This window comes from Clupea harengus, chromosome 8 (genome assembly GCF_900700415.2).
Source record: "Clupea harengus chromosome 8, Ch_v2.0.2, whole genome shotgun sequence".
In the NCBI taxonomy this organism is placed as follows: domain Eukaryota; kingdom Metazoa; phylum Chordata; class Actinopteri; order Clupeiformes; family Clupeidae; genus Clupea; species Clupea harengus.
The window spans coordinates 11,462,191-11,472,079 of NC_045159.1; positions in this window are offsets into that span (position 1 = coordinate 11,462,191).

The following is a 9,889-nucleotide window of genomic DNA, read 5'->3' on the forward strand; positions in this document are numbered from 1 at the left end:
CAAAACCCACCTCTTCAAACTCGCCTTCACCTGCTAACCCCTTTTCCCTTTCCCTCCCTACTCTCCACTACATGACTCATTCCGCACAGCTTCTCCAGTTTTCTTTTTGACTAAAATGTTCTGTTTGTTTGTTTTGTTTTCCTCCTTTGTGTTCTTTTTGTTTTGTTTGTCTTCACCCTATGTAAAGCGTCTTTGAGTACCTAAAAAAGCGCTATATAAAATGTAAGTATTATTATTATTATTATTAAGATGTGAATGACAATGAGGACCTGTTGGTGGAGACAGAGGCTGTTGAAGTGGAAGCCGCGGCCCAGCGGTTGAGAAACACCTGTCTATACTACTGCTAAGGAATTGACCCCAGCCGACATCTCAGATTGGGAAGGCTAGTGGCCTATTAACTAATGCCAAGTGCAGATTGTTGTAAAATGTGCCATTGTAGGTAAGTTATTGTGGTATATGTAGTGTTCATTTCATTAACAAAGACTATGATGAAATATGTTGATAATGATAAAAAATGTTTACTTTACAAAAAAAGAAACTAAATATTATACAGTTTTTTCTTTTTTATTACAATTAAAATATCCTGTTTATTGGATGGCATGTGCAGCAGTTTCATTTTCAGGACTAATGGTGCATTCGAGACAACTCTGATATTAAATGGTGTTCAACATATTGCTCAGTTTAACAGATGACGCTTACAATATTTTACATTTATTTTGGAGTAGTAGCCTACTGAAAAGCAGCTGGCCTTGGCATGCATTTTTGTGTTTTTTATACTATATTTTTTTTGCATACTTCTCCCCTTAATTAAATGCGAAAGTGAGGGCATGGGTGTTTGAGAAAGACTTCAGTTCGTAGTCCTAATGTCAAAATGTTGTCTTACTGTGTCTATAATAAAAAACACAATGAGATGTAATTCTGAAATGATGGGCTATATTTCAATTTTTTCTCATACCATAAAGTAACAAAAATACTTGGGATTCCCTGGTCTTTTATGAAATATATCTATTTGCAGGTATGCAGGGCCACTTTTTATAGAATTGGCTTATTTTTTATTTTGGATTGTTTTATAAGGGAGAGATGCACAAGCCCTAATACGTTAACAGACTGAAAGGAAATGTCCCAAACCCTAATCCTACATCAAATACAAAGGTAACTTGAACCACTAATTTACCTTAACACCCCCATGGAGTAAGCAGGATACTTATCCTATCCTACGTCTCACTGATCATGGTCTTGTGCAAGCAACCTTTACCCCTCTTCTCACCAGCAAACAAGCTTCATGAATATCATACTTTATTTCCAGTTGTCTAGTCTGAAACAGAGTTATAGGTTTACAGAAAACATTGTGCAATTCAGTGAAGTTAACTTTCCACAGGTTGCATTTACAGCACAGTAAATATATGCAAATAGATTAAAGTAAATACATTCACAGCCATCACCCTCATACAATAATATTCACTATCCCAAGTAAAATCCAAGCCCATATTTAAGTTATGCTACACTCTAAATAAAATGGTGGGTGCTTAAAAATGAGGGGAAATAAAAATAATACGATCATAAAAATCTGCAGGTTCATATTATACTTTAAAATGATAATTGACATAGCTTCCGCAAGCAAACATAAACAAACATTGCTCACAATACATTTGCTGATAAAAATACAACGTTTCCATTTTCATTAATTGTTATGTACATGCTGTAGACAAAATTGTGTACACATTTCATATGAATAGTTCTCTATATTTAAACGCGGGTGTATAGCTCACATATGTAGAATGATGAGTACAACCTAAACAAATCATAGCATGGCAGTTTAGAATCAGTCCATACACACGTTTTAACAAGCCTTTACAGTGTAGTGCTATTATTATCCTTCAGGGAAAACATTTAAGTATGAAGATGAGTTAAATATTGACAGTGTTAAAATATGCTTCACCGATATTCTAAACCATGGATAGATGAGGGCATACATCAGTGGGTTCATACAGGAATTTGTGTACAAAAGCCAGTACATAAAAACAAAGGCGGCTGAATCATAAGGTATATTATCTGCTATTAGACTTCCAATAAAATATGGTGTCCAGCAGGTGAAGTAAACTACTATGACACCACCTAACATTTTAGCAGCCTTGGTCTCTGATCTCTTTGGCACTGTGCCTTTACCTTCTAGCTTTACCCTGACTGTGAACGTGTTCATAACTTTGGCCTGACGTCTTACCACACAGAATATTCTCAGATAAAAATATGATATTATGCAAGTAGGAGCAATTATAGCAACAATAAAATCCATAACTATATAATTATAAGTGATATTGATGGGACATTCCCCATGGCATGCACTGCGAGGCTCAGGATATTGAAGATGTTGGTTCAAGATGGCTAAAGCATAAATAAAAGAATAAAGCCAGCCAAGTAATGCACAAGTGATTCCTTTCTTGAAGGTTAGCTTAACACTATACTGGAGTGGATCTGTCACAGCAATATAACGGTCAAGTGATATTAAAAAAATACTACTAAGAGATCCAGAAAAAATCGTATATAGGATTACTGGAAATACAGCGCAAAATAAATCTCCTAAGTACCAGCAAGTTTCTATAAAGGCAACTCCTTCCACAGGTATCACTATTAGTCCAGTTAATATATCTGCCACAGCCAGAGAGAGTATCAGCGTGTTGGTTGTAGTGTGAAGCTGCTTGAAATGAAAGATGGAGATGATCACCAGCAGGTTCAAAAACACAGTCAGACTTGACACTGTTGAGAGAAAAGTATACATCAGTATGTATTCCACAGGCGATCGACGTCCCTTAATGCATGATGAGTTTTGCAAAGGGAAGCAGAACATCACTGAATTTTCATCCTCTCTTGCAAGATCCATGTGTTCTTTCAAGTTAACAAAATTATACTGTACACTCAACACTTGCAAACAAAAGTTTATAGGTTTTCTCATCAGCTCTTGGAAATGTAGTACTCCTGATCCAAGCATCAATAGCTCAAACATCATCTTAAATCTTTTTAAACCTTTTGCCAATTCACAAGGAGGGGGTTGAATGTCATGTGATACAGAGGCTACACCAAAAGCCCATTAGTGGGAGGGCACTAGAAAAACAACACTTTTGAAGCATGTTTTTTTTTAGAAACTAGTACTGGTATTATCTTCAAATTAATTTTAAAGATGCAGTAAGTGATTCTAATCTTTTTCATCAAATTCAGCGAATATTTCCTCACGGTCTTCTACCTGTCCACCATGTTTGTGCCTTGAACAAAAATCTGTTATTCATACACAGCCTTGGCGGTGTAGATGGAAAACAAGTAAAGTGGTTCTGACCAAACCACACAACACTATTCCAGTCAATCAACAACAAGGGTCATTTGTGCTCATGCACGGCGAGGAGAAGAGAGGGAATGGAGACGCATTGTCGTATAATCACATTGTCAAGAGGGAGACAGAAGCAACCAAAGAGAAAAACAGAGGTTGAAAAAGAAGTGCAAGGGTGAAAAGCTGCGTTAAGTTCAGTTACACAGCTGCATCCAAATGCAAACTAGATATAAATCGAGTCATGACAAACACAATACAGCTAAAATGGTACAGCAAAACGGTTGTAGGCTATTGCCATGTAATGCCTCATTTGACTTTCATAAAGATGTAGTGAATAGCTATTATTATTTTATATTGCTATTATAGATTCCCAGATAGCAAAAAGACAGTGAGAGCAAAGCAAAGAACCTGTAGGGGGCAGAGTGAAGGCTTACGCAAACCTAGCTCTAGTAACGGCACACTCACACGATTGCGTTGGAATGCGTTGATCTGTCAAGGTTGGCCGATCGGTCATCCGTTGCCAAACTGAATTGTGGCTCCGTTGGGTTCCGTTGCGTTGCGTTGCTTGTGGCTTTTCGAGAGGCAACACATGCATCAGCCAATAAAATCGCCTTTCATGCAAATAGGACAGCACATCCTCTAGCCAATCAGATTGCGTTTATGGTCATGTCTTAAGAGCGCGAAGCTAAAAAAAAAAAGATGGCGGACCAAACTCCGTAGATGGTCATATTTGTACCTAAAAGTTTTTTTGCTCAGATTTTTTAAAAGTTACTGAGAAATAGACACTACAATGTAAAAACCCTGTTATTGTAACTGAAAAATACATCTGAGAGGATTTGCGAGGTGTCTGAGCCACCTATCTAATGTTAGCATGCTACTACCCATAAGGTAAACAGCTTGCAAGCGGCGTGATTGGTTTGTTGACCTGTCAATCTCACTATAACAACTCCGTTATCAACACAACCCCATGCGCCAGACTCCTCCTCCGTCATCCGTTGGATCAACGCATTCCAACGCTGTTAAAAAGGGCTGTCTCACCAGTTGCCTCCAGCTGTGCACCCCCGCTGTGCAGGCCACTCACGGGACCTGGGGTCCAGGCAGAGGTCAGCCTATCAGTTGATCCCAGGAGTCCGTGGGGCTCGTGCACAGTGGAAATTCACTGGCCAGATGGTCACCCCATGCTGGGTTTCCAAAGCAGGTCTGAACATGCCCTCTCATCCCCCCCTCTGGCCTATATAAGCTTGGGCCACCACTGGCCAGTTGTGGGTCAAGTCAAGCGGAGTTGGAGAAGTCATCTTCAAGGAGCACATCGGACAATTCATTTAATTCAGAGACATTCGTGATCATTTGCCGTGCGTCAATGAAAGAGTGAGTGTTTCGTTGTTATACGTGTTATGTAGCGGGTCTGTTTCATATCAGTGTATATAATATATGTATGTTTATGTAGGGTGGTAATTATACTGTCTTGTCATGTTTCACTCTGTTACCGTTAAGCAAGAGTTACCGTTGTTAACGGAGGAGTGGAATGTTCACCGTAACGCTGTGAAAGGGACAGATCCGTATTTATATCATAGCCATCATAATCATCGTTTGTATATACTGTTTCATCTTTATCATATTTAATTGTTAATATTTGTGTATATGATTCATTTCATTCATAGAAACCACGGATTCATGTGTGTTAGAAGTCCTTTACACGGATAATTCTTCCATTCATTCCACCGTTCAAATCACGGATAGTCAATCACCGTTCAAACACGGTTCATGGTCTTCAATCATTCACGGTCATTCAAGGATTCACGTGTGAATACGAGTCCTTTACACGGATAATCATATTCACAGTTAATCTTCATTCATGTCCATCCTGCCATTCAAGGCTTGAGTGTGTGTGCAATAAATACTTCGTTACATCCGTCATCATTGGGACATTGACATCATTCTTGTTCTAACCGGACAGACCTGTGGCGATTGTCACCTATTTCATTACACCAGCATACAGTCCTTTTTTGGGTTTCATTCAATTCAATATCACCCTATTTTATAAACGCAATCGCGTGAGTGTGCCGTTAGAGCCGGCTCTAACACCTTCACTGTCACCAATGTTAAATAATTTACTATGCAGGCCAAATAACATTAAAAGAAGACTTACTTTCTATTGTGAACTTGAGGGGGAATTCCACCGTTCAAATCGAAGTAAACATCAGTCAATTATCCATGTTTGAAAATGTTACTAATGTATGGACAAAATAAGATAGCTAGGATAACAATGCTTCCTTGTAAGAGGACAGTACAGTTATCAATTACTATGTGTTACCCTTTGGGGAATTAGGTCCTAATTTAAGTTGATTCATAAATAGAATAACTTCATAAATAGAATTAAAAGGTTAAAATATTTAGTGTGGTGATCTTCAGAGGTGGAAAGTAACGAATTAGATTTAGCTACTGTAATTGAGTAGTTTTTCTGTGTACTTTGTAATTCTTTTAGTAGTTATTGAAATCGGTAATATTACTTTTACTTAAGTAGATTTTGACTGAAGTATTGTACTTCGCTGCATTGGAAATCACATCCGTTACTGAGTAAAACAAAAATATAGATCAAGGAGGGAATCCGAAAGGCGGGAATCGCGCGCGGCAATTCTCACTGTTGTGGTGGATGCTGCATAGAGTGGATGATGGAGTCGATGCAAGCCGCCGGTGCTGAGTCAAGAGAGATAGAGATGGAGGAGGATGATAGTGCGGACTATTAACAAGCTGCGGACGACCAACAAGCTGAAGCACCAAACTTTCCACCAGTTGAAATGAAAGAAGATGAAGAAAACCCGTGCATTCTGGCAGCAAAAGATCGTACCTGCAGTTGCTTAAAGTAGCAAAACGGAGGAATTGCTAATCACTAACGAGATGCTAGCGGCTAAAACTAGCGAATGTTGAATTACTTTGACACTATGACAAACTAGTGAGTCAACAACTTTCCTAACACAGTCAAAAATTTAGCAAAGCAAGACGGCAAATAAGTTACTTACTAGTCCGGCAGAGAGTAGTACCCGGGCGGCTTCCAGAAACCTACATAGCACAGTAATATGCCTATGGACCCTGGTATGGCAATGGCACAGAGGTCATTCTCCATATTAAACGTCATTGTAGCGCCCCAATTTTTTTAAGCTGTTATTTTAAGGTAAAATTGCTAATCCTAATCCTAACCCCACCTCCGAACCTAACCCCCATCCTAACCCCTACCCTTACTCTTATCCCCCTCTGGCTAACCCCATTCCTGCTCATTATATCCACTGACCCTCTTTATTTCTGTTGGCCACGATCTCTGCTTCAGGACAAGCTCTCCCAGCTGAGCGTGCCTGACTCCACCTGCAGGTGGATCACAGACTTCCTGTCTGACAGGAAGCAACACGTGAGGCTGGGGAAGCATTTCTCTGACTCCAGGACTATAAGCACCGGTTCCCCTCAGGGCTGCATTCTTTCCACTCTACTCTTCTCCCTGTATACCAACAGCTGCACCTCCAGTCACCAGTCCGTCAAACTCCTTAAGTTCGCGGACGACACCACCCTCATTGGGCTCATCTTTGGGGGGGATGAGTCCGCTTACAGGTGGGTGACCTGGTGTGGGCAGAACAACCTAGAGCTAAATGCTCTGAAGACAGTGGAGATGGTCGTAGACTTCAGAAGGAACCCAGCCCCACTCACCCCCATCACCCTGAGTGACTCCCCAGTCGACACTGCGGAGTCCTTCCGCTTCCTGGGCACCATCATCTCCCAGGACCTCAAGTTGGAGCTGAACATCAGCTCCCTCACCAAAAGAGCTCAACAGAGGATGTACTTTCTGCGGCAGCTGAAGAAGTTCAACCGGCCAAAGACAATGATGGTGCACTTCTACACCTGCATCATTGAGTCCATCTTCTCCTCCTGCATCACCATCTGGTACGCTGCTGCCACTGCCAATGACAAAGGCAGACTGCAGCGTATCATCCGTTCTGCCGAGAAGGTGATTGGCTGCAATCTGCCATCTCTACAGGACCTGTTCGCCTCTAGGACCCTGAGGCGGGCAGGAAAGATTGTGGCCGATCCCTCCCACCCGGGTCACAAACTCTTCGAGGTCCTTCCCTCCGGTAGGAGGCTGCGGTCCATCAGGACCAAAACCTCACGCCACAAAACCAGCTTCTTCCCGGCTGCCGTTGGCCTTATTAACAAGGCCCGGGACCCCCACCTGACGTGGACACTTAACCTCAAGCCTGTGTTATGTTAACACACACTACATTGCACACTGCACATTGCACATCCACTTTTGCACTCCTGCCCTGCTTTTTGTATTGTAGTACTTATTGTGTTTGTGTAGTACTTATTGTGTTTGTATGTTTTATGTTCACTGTATGCACCTGTACACCAGAACAAATTCCAGGTAGGTGTAAACCTAGTTGGCAATAAATACCATTCTGATTCTGATTCTGATTCTGCAACCTTTCTCTGTTTTCCCCTTCCCCCAACATCTGTCAATTTAGGATCAGCCAGTGCATCCATGGCCAAGGCCAAACCAAGTTCAATATTTATTCCTACTTAGCAACGCCCCAGCAACCACTATGACTACCTAACAACCACCCTGACTACCTAGCAACGCCCCAACAACCACTATGACTACTTAGAAACCACCCTGACTACCTAGCACCGCCCCAGCAACCACTATGATTACTTAGCAACCACCCTGACTACCTAGCAACGCCCCAGCAACCACTATGACTACCTAGCAACCACCCTGACTACCTATCAATGCCCCAGCAACCACTATGACTACCTAGCAACCACCCTGCCTGACTACCTAGCAACGCTCCAGCAACCACTATGACTACCTAGCAACGCCCCAGCAACCACTATGACTACATAGCAACCACCCTGCCGGTTTTGTTCCTTTGGGGTGCCCAAACGGATTAATTCCAACCCAAGGCCGACCTTTTTAAGGGGAACTACTGAAACAGCTGTGTAAATTGTATGTAATACAAAAAAGCAGGACAACCCAATACCATCTTGAGGGAAACGGGCAGTGTGAACGTTTCAACAGAACACTCCATGACCTTTTGCGGACACTCCCTCCCGAGAAGAAAAGAAGGTGGCCTAAAGCACTCCCACACCTATTGTTTGCTTACAATACCTCAGTCCACCGGCTACTTGCCGTATCAATTAATGTTCGGGCAGAAGCCTCAACTGCCTGTGGACTTCATATTGGGCCTAGTGGGAGAAAACCCAACGAATGTTCCTCTTGAAGACTGGTTCACCACCCATGCAGAAATTTTGGCAGTGGTGTACACTAGTGCCAGGAACCACCTGGATGCAGCAGCCACCCCCACCTCTTCTCACAGAAGGCACAAGAGTGTACAGAAAAAGCCATCCCCAAGGCCGACACCAAAGACAAGATCACTGGGATCCCAAGGTATATAAGGTTGTGAAATGCTTTGACGAAAAGGGATTGGTCTACCACATCACCCCTGAAGATGGACGGGGCCCAGACAAAAACATACACTTGCTACCTGATCCACAATCTGTGCCATGCCCAAGGATATAGCAGAGCATGCCGGGACCCGGAACCAGCCACAAACACCCACCTTTCGGTCCCAAATAGATGGCCCTCAAGATGACCATTCCCCGCCAGAGGTAGACATTGGTGAAAACTGGACCCTCCCCAACACAGAAAAGGAACAGGAATGGTCCCAAAGTCCAAGCAGCCCTCAGGAAGACCCACCAATACGGCCGAGGGGAACACGAGCCGGCCAGCACTCAAACCCCTTCCAGTTGCTTCAGTCTGCAATCCAACACCTGGAGGGCCAACAATACTCCATTTCCTATGTCTCCCCAAACTGCTATTTTAGGCCTTGGGATTAGCAGGCACCGGGACGGTGGCCTTTTAGAGTAGGGGGAATATGTGACGGGTGGAAAGGGTTGCCCTTAGCATTAGTATAGACAGTCACCTGATTGTGCCTGGCTCACGTGATGTGACTTTACACCGTAGCTCGCAGTGTAGTGTAGTGGTTATCTGAATACAATATGCGCTTGAAACTGATTGTAGCTCTGTTTATCCTTTGGTTCTAGGAACCCTATGTAACCACTGTTTTTCCCATAGCTAATTGTGACTAGACAAACATTTGTATTGAGCTACACTGAACTCCTAGCTAACTCAGTGAGGTAGCCTGTCTACTGTGGCTGGCTTTTGGCATGTAAAACCACCTCCAATTTATTTGTTTGTGTCTTGGCGAGTTTTACTTTCTTTTCTTCCATTCCTTTGGGTCAGCCGTAGCTGGGGCTATCTATGAGGGGAATCCTTAACCCCTTACTTCTTGTGTGTGTTGTGTGACGCCCGCCACTAGGAGCAGTAGTGGGTAGTTTGTGGTTTGCGGTGTAGTGCATAGATTCTGTCGGCTCCTGTTGGTGTGTAGTGAATAGCCATTGTGACTTGCCCTTGGTTTGATGTGTAGTGACGTAGCATTAAGATTGGCTACTTGGTATAAATCCTATTAGTCTTACCTCTGGGGTGGGCTTTAGCCGTGGCTGACCTATACTCACTGTCGCCCTTAA